General features: G+C 57.7%; 1 long non-coding RNA gene across 1 annotated transcript; it reads right to left on the bottom strand.

Moving 5' to 3' along the window:
- Positions 1-939: 939 nt before the first annotated feature.
- Positions 940-18,853, bottom strand: LOC138920837 (uncharacterized). The gene is made up of 4 exons (XR_011432742.1): positions 18,677-18,853; positions 5,310-5,427; positions 4,306-4,515; positions 940-2,333 (listed from the first exon to the last, which is right to left on the bottom strand). It is a non-coding gene; the product is annotated as an uncharacterized lncRNA (long non-coding RNA).
- Positions 18,854-20,041: the final 1,188 nt, after the last annotated feature.

Below are 20,041 nucleotides of genomic sequence, written 5' to 3'. Positions count from 1 at the left end.
CGTGGAGGCCTCTTTGCAGAGAGAGCTTCTCCAAGACTGGAGGAGCCTCCCCTTTGCCAGCTGGGAAGGAAAACGGGGACAGAAAAAAAGCCCAGGGCCCACAGTAATGGGAGACGCTCCCCACAATTAGCCAGGACCCCAACAGCTGCATCCTCGGGGAGGGGGTGGCCCGAAGTGGACCAGCCCTTCTGAGGACACACAGCTGGGTGTGAACAACTCCGGTCTTCAGGGACCTCACGCTCAGGTGAAGGTGAGTTCAGACGTGGTGCGTCCAAGCATGTGTGGACACAACAAGATTGCTCTCCGGGGGAAGAGAACGTCATCCCATGCCTAAATTACCCCTGTGCTGAATGTTTCAAATACTACGACCAATACACAAAGAAAGCTCGGCACACAAGGAAAGAAGCCACCGTGAGAAAAAGCAAAGAAAAGCACTAGAAACCCACCCACCAAGGTTTCAGATATTGGAATAAGCATAAAACAGCTATGCGTACGACATTTTAAAATAAAAAGACAAGCGTGAAACATCACCAGAGAATATAAAACTGTAGAAAGCAACATAGCAAATTGACAGAGACCCAAATCAAAGCTCTAGAAATGAACGTTACGATAACTGAAATTTAAAACTCAGAGAGGGACCGGCCCTGTGGCTGAGTGGTTTAGTCCGTGCGCTCCGTTTCGGCGGCCCAGGGTTTCACCGGTTCGGATCCTGGGTGCGAACATGGCACTGCTCATCAGGCCATGCTGAGGTGGCATCCCACATGCCACAACTAGAAGGACCTACAATTAGAATATACAACTATGTACCGGGGGGCTTTGGGGAGAAGAAATTTAAAAAAAGAAGAAGATTGGTGACAGATGTTAGCTCAGGTGTCAATCTTTAAAAGAAAAACCTCAGAGACTTTACTTCTTGACCTGTCAGTAATAGTCCCATACATGTTTGGTTTCTAATCATTTATTAAACTGTACATTTGTTTTTCACTCTTCTGCAAAGCTGTATATTTACAATTTATGCATTTCATGCATGTGTGTTACATTCCAAAATAATAAAGCGTTAAAAACACTCGATGGATGAGTCTAAGAATGGAGTAAATACAGCCAAAGAAAGAATTAGGTCAAAAGAAAATAAGTCAGAAGAAAATATCCAGAATGCATTGCAGAGAGACACAAAGATGGGGAAAAGGAGAGGGTAGAAAAGAGCAAGTTTAACTGGAGCCCTAGAAGAGAGAAAAACAGGTAGACACCATGTTTAAGAGATGGTGGCTGATAATTTTTCAGAACTGATAAAAGATACCAAATCATAGATTCAGGATACCCAGCATCCCCAGAAAAATAAATACAAAGAATCCATGCCTCAATCCATCTGCAGAAACCAAAGGAGGGAGAATATCCCAGATTCACTTTCAGGGGAACCCCGGTTAGACTGACAGCTGACTTCCCCTGCACCCGAGGCAGCCGGGAGCCATGGGGACTTCTGCCACCTGGAGCGAGTGCACAGTGGAAGGACGCCCCGCTGCCAAGGGGAGAATAGAGGGCAGGTCAGGGGCTGAGAGACCAGCCAGGAGCCGAGATGAGGGTGGCCTGGACCAGCTCGGCGGCAGTGGGGACGGAGGGGAGTGGACAGGTCTGAGAGATGCTGAGGAGGCAGAGCGGGCAGGACTTGGTGATGGATGGACTGTTGATGGGGGATGAGCTGAGAGAGGAGGCAAGGGAGGAGGCCAGGTCTGGCTCAAGGGGCTGCTTGGCTGGAGGGGCCCCACTGAGACGAGACCCAAGAGGAGGAGCAGGTTTCGGGGGGGGGGGGGCTTAGTTTTGGATGTGGTAGTCCAGAAACTCAAGCCTATTGGTACCCAGAGGAAGGAGACTCTCCTGAGCAGAAGGAGACAGAAGGATTCCCAGAAGCGGAGGAAATAGGGTCAGCTCTGAAGGGCAGGTGACAGGAAGGAGAAGATCCAGAAGACGGCAGGCCTGCAGGACACAGCTTCTACAGCTCCAGAAGGCAGCCAGGGTGATGGGAGGCCATGGGAGAGAGCAAGGCCAGGCAGGGAGGCCACGCAGGCAGGCTGTTCCCTCCCGGGGCCCTGGCGACCAGCTTGGCGCCCAACAGGTGCACGGCCGATACTTGCTGGACCAATCAAGTTCCGGTACTGTGCAGAATCGGTGACCGCGGTTGGTGGCCACGGTGAGGCCAGTGCTCTGGCTGGTTCCCCTTGTCCATCCTGGCACAGAGAGCCAGGTCTGCTCACCCGCATCTTCCCCTTTGGCTGTGGTTCCCAGACCCTAATTCTGCATCCTGCCGACTCCAGATGATGTCGCAGCACCAAGTTGGGAAACTGAGACAGTCAAAAACAAAGATTGCTTGGCAGAGCTTTCTTTTTTCTTAAGAGAAATCAAGGACCCAGCCCCTCCTGCCCGACCCCCTGGACACCCTCCGGTCCCCCAGCCCGCAAAGGGCTTCCGCAGAGAGACATGCGTCTGTACGGGGCTCCCCCTGCCACAAACAGGGAAGCCGGCAGCTCAGCCTTGCTGGTGCCCTCAGGGGTCCCACCTCCAGAGCTGAATACACAGCCACTTCAGGACTCAGAGACCCTCTCCTCCCGGAAGTGGAGAACCCCCAGAGGTCCCCGAAGCCTATGAAATTGGGGGAAGTGAAGCTTCTCGGAGCCCTCCTGCTCTGCCTGCCTCGCGGCTGCTCGTTTCTACAGAATCTGTGGGCTGAGACTCGGGCGTGTGACTCATCTCTCCCTCCCTCTCTCTGAGTAAATGTCAAGTGACATTAGTTACCCCATCTCCCTCGGCAGCCCCCCCAACCTTTTTGGCGGTGCTGTTTACCTCGGCGGGATCAATCAGCGTTCGGGGAGGAATAGAAACCCTTTTAGATCCAATTAATGAAAATTGGGCAGCGGGAATGCACCTGTTTAAAATTTCACTAGCTGGGCAGGGAAAGGACCGGAGACGCAGGGAGATGGGCTGGAAACGGGGCCTCGTGGTCAAGCCCCTGCTGGCATTCGGAAGAGAAACCCCAATTTCTGATGGGGAGAATTGGGAGGACCCCAAAACTGGGTCCTGGTCTAACACTGTCTGCAGGTACAGAGCTCAGAGCAGCCTCTTTGCTCGTTCCTTGGAGGATGAGCAGGGAAAGGAGTTGGGGGGAACCACGTAAGTGGCACAAAAGTTGCTGGGGAGACCCAGGGTCCAGCAGCTGCTTTGGGTGGGGGGGCCCTGGCTTCCCCTGGCCACCGAGACCCCAACTCCAAGGAGGTACCATTTCACTAACACTCCAGTGTGTTCCAGGAACCGTGCTGGGCATGGCGGCCTCTGCCTCAGGGATCATGGTCCCAGCTGCCCTGTGATGGTCAAGGGCAAACAGAGCTGGCTCTAACGCCGCTCAGCCATGGCCAGCTGTGTGACCTTGGGCAAGTGGCTGATCCTTCTGAGCCTTACACTTTTCACCCCTTAAATGGGGGTAATAATGTGCATGCTTCATAGGGCGACCGGAGGATGAAATGAGAGGTGTGAAAAGTCTCTATCTTAGGGCGTGCCTTCCCCTCAGCCTGCTTCCCCACCCCCATCAATCCCCCTCCTCCCCCGCCCCACCACACCTCAGAGCCCACCCCTCTCCAGCCCGAGATCGTTCAGTCATCACATTATTTCCCACAGGCGGCAAAGGGCCTGGAGTGAGTGCACTGGGGACGCTGTTCAGAAGGACGAAAGAATGAATTCCACAGTCTTCAAAGCATTTGCACATCCATCAAGGGACGGTAGGAACTAGGCAAGTGACGGTACCTCTCTGGGCCTCAGTTTGCTTATCTGTAGGATGGGGCCTGAATCAGATGCCTCCCGGGCCCACTTCACATCCCTCCGGCCTCTTGGCCCAGGGCGGCTCCAGGACAGACACGGTCGTGCTTAGACAGCACCGCAACCCTGCGCCCCCGGTGCATCCTTCAGCTCACTTTCTGAATCCATCCCCAACACGGCAGCACCAGGATGTCGGTGGGAGCCCCTGGGGAGGCGGGCACAGCGGGAGGTGCAGGGAACATCACGCCCCCCCAGGGCGACCCTCCACCAGTGGGGGTCGGGGTACTCAAGTGGACGGTGCTGGGTGGCTTTCCGTGTGCCCCTCAGAGGGCCCAGCTGCCCGCGGTGGTGACGCCCCTTGCATGGTCTCTTCCTCCTTCTCTGTCTCGCCCTCCCGCCCCCTCACACAGCCCCCTGGAGCCCTTCCAACAGATATTCTGCACCTGGGTCCTCACCGAGCTCTGCAACCCAGGCTAAGACAGGGCCAACAAGTAACAGCAGCCTTACAAGCACATGTGATGACCGCGGGAGCCAACGGCGGCACAGGTGGATCCCCAGCGTGGCGGGTATGTGACCAGTCAGGTGGGCAGCGGGTGCTCAACAAACAGGTGCAGCTCCCGGGAAGGGAGGGCGTCCACTCACTCACTCCGTGCCTGGTAGAGAGCCAGGGCTCAGCCCTAGGAATGGCACCGTCCCAGCCCTGAGGGCCACGGTCTCCTGCGGCAGACGGACAAGTCAACGGTGGGGGGGGGGGGGCGGCCGGGGGTGCAACCCAAGCGCAGCAGGGGTCAAGGCAGAGCAGCAGAGGTGAGTGGGTGCAATGGAGAAGGAAGGAGGCCAGACCCTCTGCCCTTCGAGGCACGGGGCGTTGGGGGTGGGGGCGGGGGGAGGGGAGGCAGGAAATGTCCCCAGAGAGAACAGGCCTCAGGTGGGGAGAAGGGGGAGGGGGAGGGGCAGATCTGAGGCTGGGGAGGCCCAGAGCCGCCAGCTCCCTGCGGACCGCGTCCCTGCCAGGCAGACCTTCCCTGGCCAGGGGTGATGCCTGGCTCCCGGCGCTGGCAGAAGCACCTGGGCTAATGGGGCACAGACGTCCCTCCACCCTGCCAGCAGCAGCTGGGGCTTTTGTGGAAGTGCCTGGCTCCAGAGGGGTGCATACAGGAGGGACCCCAGCTGTGCCCAGGTTCGGTGTGGCTCTGCCAGGTTCAGAAAGGCCCAACAGAGAAGGGGGGCCGCCTCTGGCAGCCCCCAACTACAGGCCCCACCAACGTCCTGGCGTGGACAGGAGGCCACATCTGTGAGGGCCAGAATATCCTGTGCAGCTGTGCGGCTCAGCCCTGCTCGGACGGGTCCAGGAAGCGGTGACCGGGCACCTACCAGGGGCTCCTAGACACGGGGACGTGGAGCCGTGTTCGCCCGCCCCCTGCACATGGGTGATGGGTCCCTCGGAAGTGGGACACTGTTGCATGAGCCAGGCCAGGCTCGACTCTGCTGCAGGAACAAACATCCCAAACCTTGGCGGCTCCACCCGGGGGAAGTTCCTCTCACGGCAGCTGCTCTGCTCCAAGCGGTCTCTCAGGGACCCAGGCAGGAGGGCTCCCCATCTTGTAGCTCCCCACCTGGAACTGTGGCCTTCTCGTCACCAAAAACAGAAGAGACAACAGAGAAGTCAGCACTGGTCCTTCTGTGCTTCAGCCCAGAGGGGACACACATCACGTCATCTCTCAGCCCACTGGCCAGAGACACCGAGGGGCTGGGAGATGCGAGAGCACGGAAGGGACCGTCACAGCAGCAGCGCGAATTCTCAGTCCCGGGGCTGGCGGCCTCGGGCAAGCGGCGAGACCACTGGGCCTCAATCTCTTCACCTGTAAATGTGGACGGGCGTGTGGCACCAGCAAAGTGCTTCCCATGGCTCCCAGCCCACACTCAGGCGTCCCCGTATTTGTGGCTCTTGTCACTCTCTGACTGCAATGGCTGTCAGTGGGAACTACCGAAATGTTTTGCTCCATTTTCTCTTATTTTATCAACATGGGTTGAAAAACACAAGGACAGAACCAGGAGCAGAATAGGAGGACGGGCGGGTTTGGTGGTTGGAATAAGGTGACTAAGGGCAGCCTCGTGAGCCCGCCTGGAGCCACCGATCGCACCCTCCCCGGGACACGCGCCAAAGTGAAGAGAACTGACAAACACAGAATCCTGGGCATGGCATCTGACGATCATGCCTGAAAAGACCATGGATTCTGTTTTCCCACTTGGGGGGATAGAGGCCCTGTTATAACACTCACGTCTGTAAGACACTCACACAGTCACCTCCCAGCTCTTCTTCAGGGATATATATGTCGAAAGGAAGGGACTCCTACGGCAGGATGGTCCCCCCTCCTCTCCCGGGGGCTCCAGGGTGGGAGGCAGAGGGAGGGATGACCAAGTGCCACGGGAAGTGGGCTTCACAGAGGAGGTGATATTTGGGATTGGCCTGAAAGGGTGAGTGGGGTCACATCCTGGAGAAAGGGACGCTGACCAGTGTTGAAGGTCAGCTCTCCCGAGTCATTCTCAAGCCAGTTCACCCTGCCTGCCTCCCAGCAGAGGCTAAAAAACCCATGTGCTCTCTTTCCCAGCCTCCTGTGCAGCCAGGAGAGGCCTTGGGACCATGTTCTGGCCAAGGTATATAAGGCAAACTCTGCGGGGGGGCTTCGGGAAAAGATCTTTTCCTCCCTGATGAAAGGGGAGAGGCCCAGGAGAACACTCTCTCCCCACCTCACTGTGCCTCTCGTCACACACACCCTCTCCTTTCCCGCTTGGGGATGTGGTTCAGTGAAGACATGGAGCCTGGAGATGTGGCAGCCATCTTGTCACCATGAGGATGATGTCTGGAGCTGAGCAGCCATCTTGTCACCATGAAGGATGGGCCATGGGAATCACAGAGAGGCAATCCAGGGCACTTCTCCTGCCCTCGTCTCTGAATAAGCCCTGTAAACACCATCCCTGGTCTTCTTTTTGGGTAAACTTTAAATGGTCTCATGGTTTAGGCCCTAGGAGTTAGGGTTTCTGATACCTGCAGTGGAAGGCGTTTCTAAGGGATACAAGGCCCCACCAAACGAGGAGCTCCCCACAACGAGCAGACTTCATCTCTAGAAGCCATCTCAGGTTGTGAGTAAATTCCCATTTAGACAGAGAATGTTTTCATTACGTTATCTAAAACCAGAACTAAGCGTATTTCTAAATCGCACCATGTCCACACGCATCCCGGGGCCCCTGGTCACCTGGGAGGGACCCCACCCCCGCCAGCCTCTCTCTCCCGCACCCTCTGCATCACCCCACGGCACTTGTGGGTCGTTAAACACAGCGAGTTGTGACCCACTTCCAACCCTTGGTCCACCGGGCCACCTGCTGGCCTGACCACGCCCTGCCGCCTTGCTCAGCTCGGGCTGCCATGATGAAACACCACAGCTAGAGAGCGGGTGGGGCTGCAGTTCTGGAGGGGGCATGTCGAGATCCGGGCGCCAGCACGGCTGGGTTCTGGTGAGGGCCCACTTCCTGGCTCGCAGAGTGTGCTCGCCGGGCCCTGCCTGGGGGCGCTCCCATGGAGAGAGACCTCTCCCTCCTCCTCCTCTTGCACGGCCACCGAGCCCCTCCCGAGGGCCCCGCCCTCAAGACCTCATCCAACCCTAATTACCTCTCAAGGGCCCCTCCTCCAAATACCATCACCGGGGTTAGGGCTCCAACACAGGGATTTTCAACCTCTCACCATCTAGGGTGCCTGTGAGGGGACCCCCTTTCTGGAGCCTCCTCTTATGTCTTAATGAGCCATTGGAGGGCTCCTGGCCCAGGCCCAGCGCTGAGCTTGGCGCTGTTACAGCCGCAACGAGACACAGGGGTCACAGCTGGCGGGAGACAGACACAAACCCAGCACGTAGGACGCACTCACCCCTTAGCCATGATTGCGACAAATGAAGAAAGGGAGGATGCCAAAACCCACGTAGCAGGGGACCCTGCCCGGGGGAGGAGAGGGCTTCCCCAAGGAGATGACATTTCAACTGAGACCCAAAGGACACACTGACCCCACCTCTCTGAGCCTCAGTTTCCACATCTGTAAAATGGGGTCCCGATGAAGTCCAGGCCTGACTCGTGTTAAGTGCTTGATGGACACGCACTCTGAGCGTGATTCTCCGGGGAGAGCGGGCGTCTCTGGCCCCCTGTGATGGAGGAACTGGAGAGACAGCCTTTGCCAGCGCGGCAGTGCCTCAGGGCTGTGCAGCGGCACGTTCACACTTGGGAAACAACCAACCGTCAGCGAGACCCCACTGAGAGGGCAAGATGCCAGCAGACCGAGGCCCAGGCCAGGGCAGGCGGGCTGCGGAAGGCAAAGCAGAGCCCGCGACCAGGCCAGCAAGGGGTCAGGGTTAGAGTTCAGAGCGGCAACCCCAAGGCTGGAGGAGGCCCCGGCCCTGGAGTCAGACCCGCCTGGGTGGGCTCCCGTCCCCACTCAGCCACTTAGAGCCGTATGACCAGCAAGTCGGGGTCCCGGCAGCGTGGTTGAAGTGCAGGCTGCCCCCGCACCTGTCCCATGGGGCTCGGGGACAGGTGACAAGCCCGCCTGCGGCGAGCGTCTCACACCTGTTCACGCTCCGTCAGTCCTGGCCGCGCCGGCACCCCTGTGAGAACCACATCCCACCCCTGTCCTCCAGGCCCCCAACCCCTCACCCCAAGATGCCCACTCCCCCACCGCCCTTCTCGTCTGCCCTCAGTTTCTGGGAAAAGTCCTGACGTCAAAGACGGTGGTGAGCAACCCCCGGGAAGTTCTGGAACCCCTGGCCGGCCCCCCGTCTCCTCCTCTTCCCTGTCTGCACCCCACACCCTGGACCACAGAAGGTCAAGGGAAGGCTTGGAAAAAGGTCGTTCCATTTGGGGTTGCCAGATTTAGCAACTAGACATGTAGGACGCCTACTTACATTTGAATTTCAGATAAACAACAAATAAATTTTGTAGTGCAATTAGGCCCCATGCAATATTTGAGACATACTGATGCTAAAAAATGATTCATCATTTATCCAAAATTTAAATGTAACTGTGTGTCCTGTATTTTATGTGGCAACCCTGATACCATTATGTCCTTACGACATGTCCTCCCTTAAGATCCATCTATGGCTCCCCAGTGCCTTAGGCCAAAGCCCAGCCTGTTGCACACTGGGCGGCAGAGACCTGGGCGGTGCGGCCCCTGCCTCCGTGCCAGCTCAGCAGAGTAGACAACGGAGCCCAGCTCAGGAATGGCCCTGAAGATCACGCCAGGGGCTAGAGTTTTTTCTAAAGGCAATGTGGAAAGAAAATCCAGTGCCGTCCTCCCCTATCCTGGCACCCTGCCTTCATTGAAGAGTCAAAAGGGTCAGAAAAAGTCCTTTTATGTTGCGGTTGCCCCCTGACGGGAAGGGCAATGGAGCGCTCCCTCCATTCATTTCACAAACAGTAACTGAGCCCAGCTCCGTGCCAGGTCCCTGCTGGGGGCTGGGGACCCTCCCACTCCAGCTCCCTAGGTTCCTTCCATAAGCCTCGTCCCCATCGCAGGCTTCCCCTTGAAAAAGGCATTTCTCTTTGTCTTAAGCCCCTGCCTCCTCCCACTTCCTCCTCTTCATGAGTGGGAAACCCCTGGTTTCAGATCAAAAGGACCCAAAAATTCACATGGCATTTCAAGTTGAATCTGCAGCTGAACCATTGACTTCAGAGAGTTTCCAAAAGCATCACTGGGCAGAGCCGCCCCGGCTTCACCCTCGCATCAGAGGGAGGGAGCCCAGGAGACACCGCTGCCCAGAATCCTGGACCAGCAACAAAGGCCGCAGGCCTCTCTGCCTTCAGACTGAGCACCAGCCCAGCTTGGGGTGCCTTGGGGGCACTGCAGGAATGAGACCCCGGAAGAAGGGATCAGGGCAGCAACGCTAGCATTCCTGGGGTGCTACGTGCTTAGCACGCACATCTAATCATTTCAGACTTGCTCCGAGTAAACCTTCCCTTGCCACCCAGACAAGCCAGGGCCCCAAGTGACACGCAGCCTGAGCACCCTGTGCTTCCTCACCTGGGGCACATGGCAGTTCCATTTACTTATCTTGGGACTGACGTGTTCAAGGTCTGCCTCCCCCATTGCTGGGGGCAGAGGCCGACGGCCAGTCCGTCAACCTCACTGCTGGCCCCCGGCATCCAGCACAGCACCAGACATAGAGCAGATGCTCAGCAAATATTTGTGGGATGGAGGGAGGAGGAGGAGGACCAGGAGCCCCGGGAGCGTGGGCGCCTGGCCCGGCTGGCTGGCTCTCTGCTCCACCCCGAGGGCACCACGCAGTCACGGGAAGGCGCACTGAAGCAGCGAGGGCCCCCTCGGTTAGCACTGGAAAATCGGTTCCTAGAATTTGACCAGTGAATCATAGTGAAGAAATGCAAACTCGAGTGCATTTCTTGTTTTTCCTCCTTCCCCTTGAGAGATGGCGGCCCTCGCTGGGCCGCACCCCACCCCACGCAGACGCGGAAGGAGACAGCACCCTCCAGCCTCATCAGGAATGGGTAAACCTGACCCCAGGTATTTAGAGATACGTCAAACTCTAAAGAAAGGCGGGGAAGTGACTTCTTCAAAAGTCAGGATGGGGGTTACGTCTAGGGGAGAATAAGGGTGTGAACAGTAAGGACACCTGGGGGCTTCTGGGTGCTGGGGCAACACTCTGTGCCTACCTAGACCCCATCTCCGTGTGTGAGAGGGAGTGAGATCCCACGAACTATGAAAGCTCTGCCTTCTGCCTGTCCGGCTGCTTCTTTACCACCTGCTCCTCCTCTGAAGGGCCCCAAACCATCTGCTCCTTGGGGCTCTGGCCCGGGGGGGGGGGGGCTCTCCTCACTCCTCTGACCCCTTCCTGGTGGTCCCCTCTGTGCCTGGCTGCAGCCCCGTCCACACACTGACCACTCCCATCTTCTGTTCCCAGCCCAGCTTGTCCAGTTGCCTGTCAGGCAACATAAGCTCTGGGATGCCCCCAGGACAGCCAAGCTGATCCAGTCAAGGAAGCACATTCTAGGAGACGAAACAGCATGTGCAAAGGCCCTGGGGAAGAAAAGGGGACCTGAAGTGAGGGAAACTTTGCAGGGCAAGATCTGCGGAGCCATGGGGGCACAAATGCCCATGTTTCCACAGGGGAGTCAGACCCTAAACCCCACCATTCCCCATCAGGTGCCAGCTAACTCAGGCCCCATGCCTTCTCACAGGTGAGGTTCATGCCTGCACCCCACTTTTCACTCTCACTTGCCCGAACTCCCTCTCCTTCCATCCTTCCTCTTCTCTCTCCTCATCCTCACCCTTGCTCCCCCTCTCCCCCTCTTCCTCCTTCCCCTCCTCCTCCTATATCACACAGCCTCCTGGTCTGAAGGAGGAAGAAAGGACTAGCACCCCGCTGCCCACCCCACCAGCTGGCAGAGCAGACACGACAGCCCAGGACCCCGGGAGGCAGGAGGCAGTGAGCCTCCACCTCCAGCCCGGAAGCTTCTTTCGAAGAACAGCAAGGCATGACGGGCCTCCGTCTGTCTCCCTCCTGCTCTCCATCACCGCCCCTCCCCTCCGGGGCGTGCATCCCAGCGCGCCCGCCCATCCTGCGGGGCTCCAGCTGCCCGGGGTGGTCGAGCTTAGGCCTGGCTTTCATCAAATGCTGCCCATCCCAAAGGCCACAGCCAATGCGGAGGAAGAAGGGGGTCGGGGAGGGGGTAGAATTCTCCAGATTTTCTCCCAGCCTCCAAAGGGCCTCCAGAGAGGTGGGTATATAGGGTTTCTTTTTAAAAAGTGTGGAAAGGAAGTTTGCAAATATGAAGAAGGGCCGCGCAGGGCCGATAACGGGGTGAGCACCCTGCCTGCGGACAGGGCAGGTCCTGAGCCCAGGAACCCCGGCTGCTCCACATGGGCCGTGGCTGGACCGTCTTGTCACCGCTGTGTCCCCAGGCCAAGCTCGGGGCCAGGCAAGAGGAGGCACTCAGCAAATATTTGCAGATTTATCTGCAAACGAAATCAAGGAGAAGGGAGCCGAAGGGAGGAGAAATAGGCCAGGATTGGGGGTGAAAAGAAAGAGCCGGGGGGAGAAGACAGGAGGGGCCTCCTGATGGGGAGGGGGCTCGGGAATCAAGAAAACTGCTGAGTAAAAACTGTCTTTGAAAAGGCCCCAGATTATTCATCTAAGTCCTCATCTCACTAAATTTCAGTTCACGCGGCTGCAAATATTTGAAATGAGTAATTTCTCCTGATGAAGAGAGTCTGATTTTGATTCTGCCTAATTTATCTCGAGATTTCGGGAGCACCCAGAGGCGAGGGGTTGAGTCTGTTTCGAGCAGCTCCCGGCCGCCCTCTCTCCCAGTCGAGCCGCCTCCCGGGCCTGCCCCACCAAGCCCCAAAGGTGTGAATCTAGGCAGAGAATGAGCTGGTGCTCCTGGACTAGCGGAGGGGCCTGGCTGGACCGCACGTGAGCCCCGAGGCCCAGGCAGCAGAGGGGCCCCCATCAGGGACCGTCTCAGAGCCAGGTGGGCCCAGGCCTGCCTCAGCTCCTGGCCCCTGCAGCCTCCTCTGGGCCCGCAGGCCTCTGATCCACTCTGTCACGGCCACCAGCTCTGGGCCCCTGGACTCCTAGGCCAATCCCTGAGCCGGGCTCGTCTGGCCCCCAGTTCACCTCCCAGCCCTGCCTCCTCCCCCTCCTCCTCCACTCCCCAAAGCCCCCAGGCCCTGGCACCTTCTGAGTGGTGTGGTCCCCTGTTCCTCCTAAAAGGCTTGAGCCCGATGTCCCCTCCTCTGGGGTGCCTTCTCTGCCCCGCAGAGCCCTTGTCCCCTGTGCAGACCCCATCTGGAGGCCTCCCTGCTTCCCCCAGAGAGGGCCCGGGCTGGCTCAGGCTCCCACACGCTCTCAGCCCCGCGCACAGTGTGCTGAGAAACTTTGGGGGCAAGAATATTGATCATAAATGCACAACGGAAGACATGACGAGGGTACGGATGAGAACACGAAGGAACCGACAGATTAACTCAGGGCCCCCCTGACAGACAGAGGCCCCGGCACCCTGTCTGGGCTCAGGGGCAGCCACCAGGGCCCTGATGAGAGGGCAGTTCTTGGCACCTCCCAGGAGGCCACCCACCCAGACATGGAACCAAAGGCCTGGCCTCGGCCCTGGGACACAGACGACACAGGAGCCTCAGCAGAAGGGAGAGTGCGGCTGGCTCAGGACCACCTGTCGCCACCGAGAAAAGGCCACTCCAGTGGCACAGAGCATGCACTCAATAAACACCCGAATGAAAGAATGAATGAATGAACGGATGCGGAGGCTCTGTCTGATTCTAGGATCATAGTAAGGAATACAGGCCCCCAGTGAGCAGATCTGGGTTTCAGTGCTGGTTTCACCACTTCCGGGCCTCCAGACCACATCGAGCCACCCCGCCTGGGGTGTGGGGCTTCTGGAGGATGTGGGTTGCCTTCTCCCCCGGGGGTCCCTAGGAACCGAGGCCCTGACACCCGGAGAACCTGCCATTTGTTGACACTCGCCCAGTGCCCGGCCCACGCCAGGGTGTTTTCCACCCACTGTGACCTGCAGCTGACGCCACATTGTGACCCCATTTCACAGATGAGAAAACTGAGCTGCAAAGAGCTAGAGTGGCTGGTCCTGGTTTAGAGAGAAGATATGCCCAAAACGTTAACTCGGGAGGAAACAGGAGCACCGGAACACGAGTCCGAGAGCCTGGGTCCAGGCCAGCCCTGCCCTGCGAGGAGACCCACAGCCTCGTGGGGCCATCTGGCTCCTGCCCCAACGGTGAGTCCACTGTCCCCCGCTCTGGATCGAGCATCATCCACAAGAGGTTGGAGAAGGGAGCAGGGTCGGGCAAGCTCAGCCAGGAGACACCAGTGAGTTCCGAGCCCCAGAGACGGTAGGAGAGGCTGAGGCCCAGAGTGCCAGTGGGGAGTGGGGGTGTCAGAGGGCCGTGCACTAGAATCTGGGACGAGGTGATGCATTGGTTGAGAACCTGGGTGCCCCGTGCTGGGTGCTCTCCATTGCGTTTTCTCCTGCGAAGGAGAAGTAGCATGTGGGTGGGGGGTAGAGGGAGTGTCACGGATGTTAACGTCACCAGGGCAGCTGGTGACAGGCTTCCCGCACACGCCCGAGAGCCAGAATGTGCTCCCGTGGGGCCCTGGAGCCTTGGGTTCTTGGCAGAGGATGCTGCCCGGGCCGACAATGTGCCAGGCCCCGTGCTGAGGGGCTCAGAGCTGAGCAGTGGGCCCTGCCCCGAGGATTCGTGGTGGGAGAGCTGAGGCCAGAAGAAGCGTCATTCTCGGTGGTAGAGGGGGGCCCGTGCTCCAAGGCACATGGGCGGGCGGCTCAGGGCTGGGGACCCCACCACCAGGGGTCAGCTTCCGGACAGAGGGCAAGGCCAGGCCCAGAACTCTGCCCGCTGGGCTGTGCCAAGACCCCAGAGGGGAAGGTTTGAGTCGGGGGAGTGGGGGGTCCCCATCCCCAAGCCCCTTGTGTCTCAGATTTTAGGATGCAAATAGGGGATTGGGAGGGAGGTAACTCCTGGTTTAAAATTCAGGTTCCGGGGCCGGCCCAGTGGTGCAGCAGCTACGTTTGCGCATTCTGCTTTGGCGGCCCAGTGTTCACTGGTTCGGATCCCGGGTGCGGACATGGCACCACTTGGCACGCCATGCCGTGGTAGGTGTCCCACATATAAAGTAGAGGAAGATGGACATGGATGTTAGCTCAGGGCTAATCTTCCTCCCAAAAAATGCAGGTTCCCAGGCCCCATCCCAGAGGCTGTGGTTCAGCCAGTCTGGGCTCAGGCCCAGGAATCTGCATTTGACCAGCAAGCCAGGTGACCCTGGTGCAGCAGGCCCGGCATGGGGCCACTGCCCAGTCCTGTACTGGTGGAGAGCTCCAGCTCTGGAGCCTGCCAGACTCGAGGGTGAGTCCCACCCAAACCCCTCCCTGCTGGGTGGCCTTTGACTTTCTTTCTGCGGGTGCCGCATGCAGCCACTGGGAGAGGCCAGTGAGGGCAGTGTTAAAAAGCTCAGGCTCCCCCAGTCAGACTACCTGAGCTTCCGTCCCACCTCTGCTGCTCACTGCCTGTGTGACCTTTCTCAGGCTAATTAACCTCTCTGTGCCACAGCTCCTTCGTCTGCTCAGGGGAGGCAATAATAGCACCAGCCTCCCAGGTTGTTAATGGAAAATACACGTGTGCCGGCGCCCTCTAAACCCCTCAAGGACTGTAGCTCTTGTTCAGGACTCTTGACCTCCCAGCCCTCTCCCTGTGCCTGCCCTCACCCCCACAGCAGCCGGTGGGATCCCCTGAAACCTTGCGTCCCGTTGGGCCACACCCCGACTGACAGCCCGCAGTGGCCTCCTGGCCGGCAGCCGTCTTCCTCACCGTGGCCCCCTGGCCCGGGTGCCTGGACCCCTGCCCACGTCCGTGCCCTCGGTCCTGCCCATCCCCCGGCGCCAGGCTCTTTGCCTTCCCTCTGCCAGGAGCTCTCCCTGGTTTGGGCTCTTCTCCTTCAGGTCTCAGTCCAAATGTTGGTACTTATTATGTGCTGCCTTTTTCAGTTTAATAGAATATTTGTATTTGCTGATATCTGCATAAAGAAGCTCTGATTCTTTCAAAACTACAAACAGTGATGACTGGGCCAGGGGACAAGCACAAGAGGGACAGAGGTGGCAGAGGAGCTGCCCTCGATAGCTTTTTACCAATTCTGGGTTTTGAACCCCGCGAAGGCTCTATATACTCACCTTCTTGGAGAGGCCCGCCCTGACGGGCTGTTCCCAAACCGCCCCCTCTCCCTCGCTCTTCATCCCCTCCCCGCTTAATTTTTATTCATCCTCCTGTCACTAACTGCCATCATTTTTAGTGTGTATTTGATGGATTATTGTGTGTCCCTCCCATTGGAATGTCACCCTGGGAGCCCAGGGCCAGGTCCTGTCCCGGCACTGTGTCACAGGGGCTTCACAGATCCCCGCTGCACACCAGAAGCCCGTCCCAGAGCTGCTCCCACCGCCCAGCGGTGCGCACCTCCACGCACCGTCCACGCTCATTGACGCCACACCAGGACTGCAGCCAGCACGCCACGGGTGCTCAACAAATGTTTGTGGAATGAATGAAGGCGTGGATGTCTAAAAGACCTTCTAACAGACGGACACAGACCTTCCAGAAGGACGAGCGAAGCTTTTTAAGAGGAAAACACCTGGAATAGCTACTGGCACAGAGGAGATATTCAATACATGGTAGCTACTATAATTATTACTAGAGTGTGAATGACTTGCCTGGGCCTCTTTCTGTGAGCAGGAGGAAGAAGTGAGGCCAGGAAAGCCCTGAGAAGAGAGGGAGGAAACACAAAATTCTTCTTTGGAGCTTCTCCCCAATAATTGTATAATTTCTTTTTACTTTTCAAAAAGTCTCTGTCTGTGTGGGTCTCCGCTCGCCTGCTCCCCCCAGCCCCCCGGCCACCACCTCTGTAAGTGTCCCAGACAGTCTGAGGGCCAGGAGCCCCCAGCAGAGAACCTGGAGTTCCAGACTAGCGGTCAGGAAGCCCTCAGCCCCCCAAGGGTCCAACGGGCTCCCCCAGGGGCTTGGGGGCAGTGGGAGAGTAGGGAATAATGGCTTCTCACCCCCACCCACCCTGGGCTCCTCCAGGCCCTGCTCTCAGCAGCCCTGAGAGGCTACAGACGTGAGGTAGAAAGAACTTGGCCTCTGGAGTCTGACAGCCCCAGATCCTCGCTCAGCCCCGACCTTCCAGCACATTCCATACCCCACCTGACCCACTACTTGCTGTGCCTGGTCTTATTTCATCCTCATGAGATCTTTGGGAAGCCGCTGGGTTACTGCCCCATTTCACAGCAGGGGAGATTGAGGTCAGAGATCACTTGCTCACAATGACATTGCAAGAGCGTCCATTCCAGGCCGGGAGTCTGTGCTCCCACCCTGACTGGTGCTGCCCTGGGCTGGGGCTCTACCGCGGGACCCTCAGTTCCCCTATCTGTAAAATGGGGGCAACCGGGGTTTATCGTGAACGTTCACTCACTCACAGAAGTGACTTGCAGAAGAACCTGACCTGGGAGGGGCCCACCAGACGCTTCCTTCCCTCCCCGGGGAAGCCCTGTGTCAGCCCGCGTGTGACGGCAGCCGTGGCCGGCTCGCTTCCTCGTTTCCTCGTGGGAGTGGGATGTGGATGGTGGGGAGGCACAGATGCGGGGCTGCGAGGGGCCCCTGCGAGGGCGTAGTGCTCACCAGGCCGGTACAGAGAGGGGCTGAGGGCTGGAGAACAGCGAAGACTGGCCCCTCTGCCAGGACCTGCACCACCCGTGTCCCCACAGCCACGTGTGCCTGCTGCTGCCATCGGTCCTCCGACAGAGCAGCAAGGAGCTGGCCAAGGAGGGGTGGAGAAAGAGAAAAAAGCAACCCCCTCCCATCTTTTGTTTCCTCCTTGCAGTGTCGGTTTTTGTTGTTTTTTTTTTAAATCCAGCCACTCTGTGGTCCCCTCCGGGGCCTCCTGCCTCCTCCCACCTCCTCACTGGTGGCTGTCACACGACAGACATTTTTAGTGGTGACAGCTGGCCTTGTGGAACTCGGCTCGAGTACGGGAATGGTTTTTAAAAAAAGAGTGAGCCAAACCACCGCCACTTTAAATAGCAATGCAGCGGGAGGAAGGCAGGGAAGCGCGTGCCACCAGGAGCCAGGCCGGCTGGGCTCCCAGGCGCGTGGCCTTGAGGGAGGAAGGTCCAAGCCTCGAGGACCTCAGAGCTCGTCAGCCACACCTCTGCATCTGCCGGAGGGAGAAACTGAGGCTCAGAGAGGGCGGGTGTCACACCCAAGGTCACGTGCTTGTGAGTGGGGGGCTGGGACTCAAACCCAAGTGTGCCCATGTCTGGCACCAGGCTCTTCCCGGAGAGGCCCGGCCCCCCCACAGCGCCACCTGCCCTTTCCTGACCTTGGAGAGAGCCCACTGCTATGGGCATCACAGGTGACCGCTTTGGAGGTCAGCCCTCCCAGACGGGGGCACCGTGAGGACAGAGGCCCCCACGTCCTGGAGCAAGCCATGTCTTTGCAGGAATTCAGTGGACATCTGCAAAGGAATGACAGGCTAGGATTCCAAGGGTCTGCGGCGTCCCCGGGACCCTCATGTTTATAGCTGCAGGTCTGGAGACTCCCCTCGGTCCAGTCCAACACCAGGTCCCGTCACTTTGTCCCCACAACATTCATAGCTTGAAGCTGACCAGCGTGGGGAATGAGCAAAGGCTGCAAAGCAGGGCTTTTCTCCTCCTTGGAGAGCTGGGGGTGAGACATCGAACAGCACCCCGCCTATGCCCAGGCCCCACACCCAGTTCCACCGTTTACAGCAGACCACGAGCATCGACCCCCGAGGCCGAGACCGGGGTCCCACCTTGCCTCTCCTGCTCCTCCCTGTGTCGACATGGGTGGGTCACTGCACCACGCTGAGCCCTGTCAGCTCCTCTGTAAAGTGGGGAAAGTGTCAGGATGGACCTTATGGTGCAAATCAACGAGAAAACACATGTAGAGCCTGGAGCCCAGAAACGCCTTAGTGAGTGGCAGCCGTTCTTAGGATGACCGAGCTGACAGGGTCCCCTGTCCCTTCGCCAGCCAGGTCTCCCCTCTCTGGACCTACATGCCTTTGCTTCCGTCATCCCTAAGGGGCAACAGACACTGAGAACAGAGCAGCACACGCCAGATGGGCCAGACAGGCCGGAGCAGGGAGAGGGAGAGGCGCTCCCCTTCCTGGCTCCAGAGAGGGCATCTCTCCTCGCGTAACCCAAGAATGAATACCCCGGCCTTCTGGACCCCCCAATCCCGTGCCCTCTGCTGCTCGACTTTCTTCATGATGCTTACCTTCCATGCCGTCTCGGTTGGGTTAATGCCCGGCTCCTGTCTCATCTGGGAATGTGGGCCCCTTGAGGGCAGAGAGTTTGCTGTGGCATCCAGGCGGTGCCTGGCACATCATGAGGGCTCGATAAACAACCGCCCCAGGGGGCACCTCGGCTTCTCTGTGCCACATCCCAGAGCCACCTGGAAAATGTGAGTGGTGTTAAAAATTAGAGAAGGAAAACATGAAGCGGCAGAGGAAGACGAGAGAACAACCTCTGCAGAGCAAGAGGGAATCAGTGCAGCCTGGAAACCTCAGTTCACACACACGCCTCCGAATGCCTCCTCTGCTGAGAACCCACCGGTGTCTCTCGTTTGACCCTCACAACAGCCTGCAAGGTGGAGTTTTTACTGTCTTTCCTAGCCTACTTTATAGAGAAGGATACTGAGGCTCAGAGAGGCGAATACTCTTGCCCAAGGTCACACAGCACTGTGTGGGACCCAGCATTCCAACCCAGATCTGACCCCAGAGCCTGTACGCTTGCTATTAATAATCTACTAATAATCTCCAGCCCCACTCAAGAGAGTCATCCTGATTCAGGGCAAGGAGAGAGAATTTTCTTCACTATGAGGAAGACTGAAAAATTAAACAGGCTGGTATGTGAAGCAGGGAGCTCCCCATCACTAGAAGCATTCAAGCAGAGGCTGAACAACCCCCAGACATGGACAGGATGGCAAGGTTCCTGCACTGGGGGGAGGGGGGGGGTGTGCGAGTGAACTAAAGGGACTTTAGGGTCTCAATGCTGAGACGTTTCAAATCTGTAACCCATATTCCGGGCCAGGAGCCGTATCAGTGTAACACAGTTACTCTGTGTTTCAAGGCTTAGAAAAGAAAAAGTAACTCTAACAAGTTAAATAAATGTATCAGCATGTCATGTTACACATTGAGAAATACATTTATTTTTACATGAGAAAAGCATTGGTTAATAATGTCTAATATTTTATAGAGTTACTACATGCCAGACTCTAATATAAATATTTTAACATATTAAATATATTTTTTAAATATATCTCATTTAATCCACACAACAATCCTGCATAGTGGGTACTTTTATAACATAGGTGGATTAGTCAGGTTTCTGCTGCAATACTGCTGTGTAACAAACAGCCCCAGTGATGCAGCGGCCTGCCACATTTCTCTTCCTCTCTTATAGGTCTGCAGGTCAGCCAGGGTGATTCTGTTTCATTCTGTGGGTCGGCTTGATCGAGCTCCAGGCCACAGGGTGGATTCGGCTCAGCTCCATGACTGTCTTCTAGCACCATCAGCTGCCTGGGACATGCTGGCCTTGCAGCACATGGCAGAAGCTTAAGCAGCCAGGCCAAAAAACAACC

The sequence above is a fragment of the Equus caballus genome, chromosome 25, assembly GCF_041296265.1.
Source record: "Equus caballus isolate H_3958 breed thoroughbred chromosome 25, TB-T2T, whole genome shotgun sequence".
Classification (NCBI taxonomy): domain Eukaryota; kingdom Metazoa; phylum Chordata; class Mammalia; order Perissodactyla; family Equidae; genus Equus; species Equus caballus.
The sequence above is the reverse complement of the archived record's forward strand: the minus strand, read 5'-3'. Positions and strand labels throughout refer to the sequence as shown.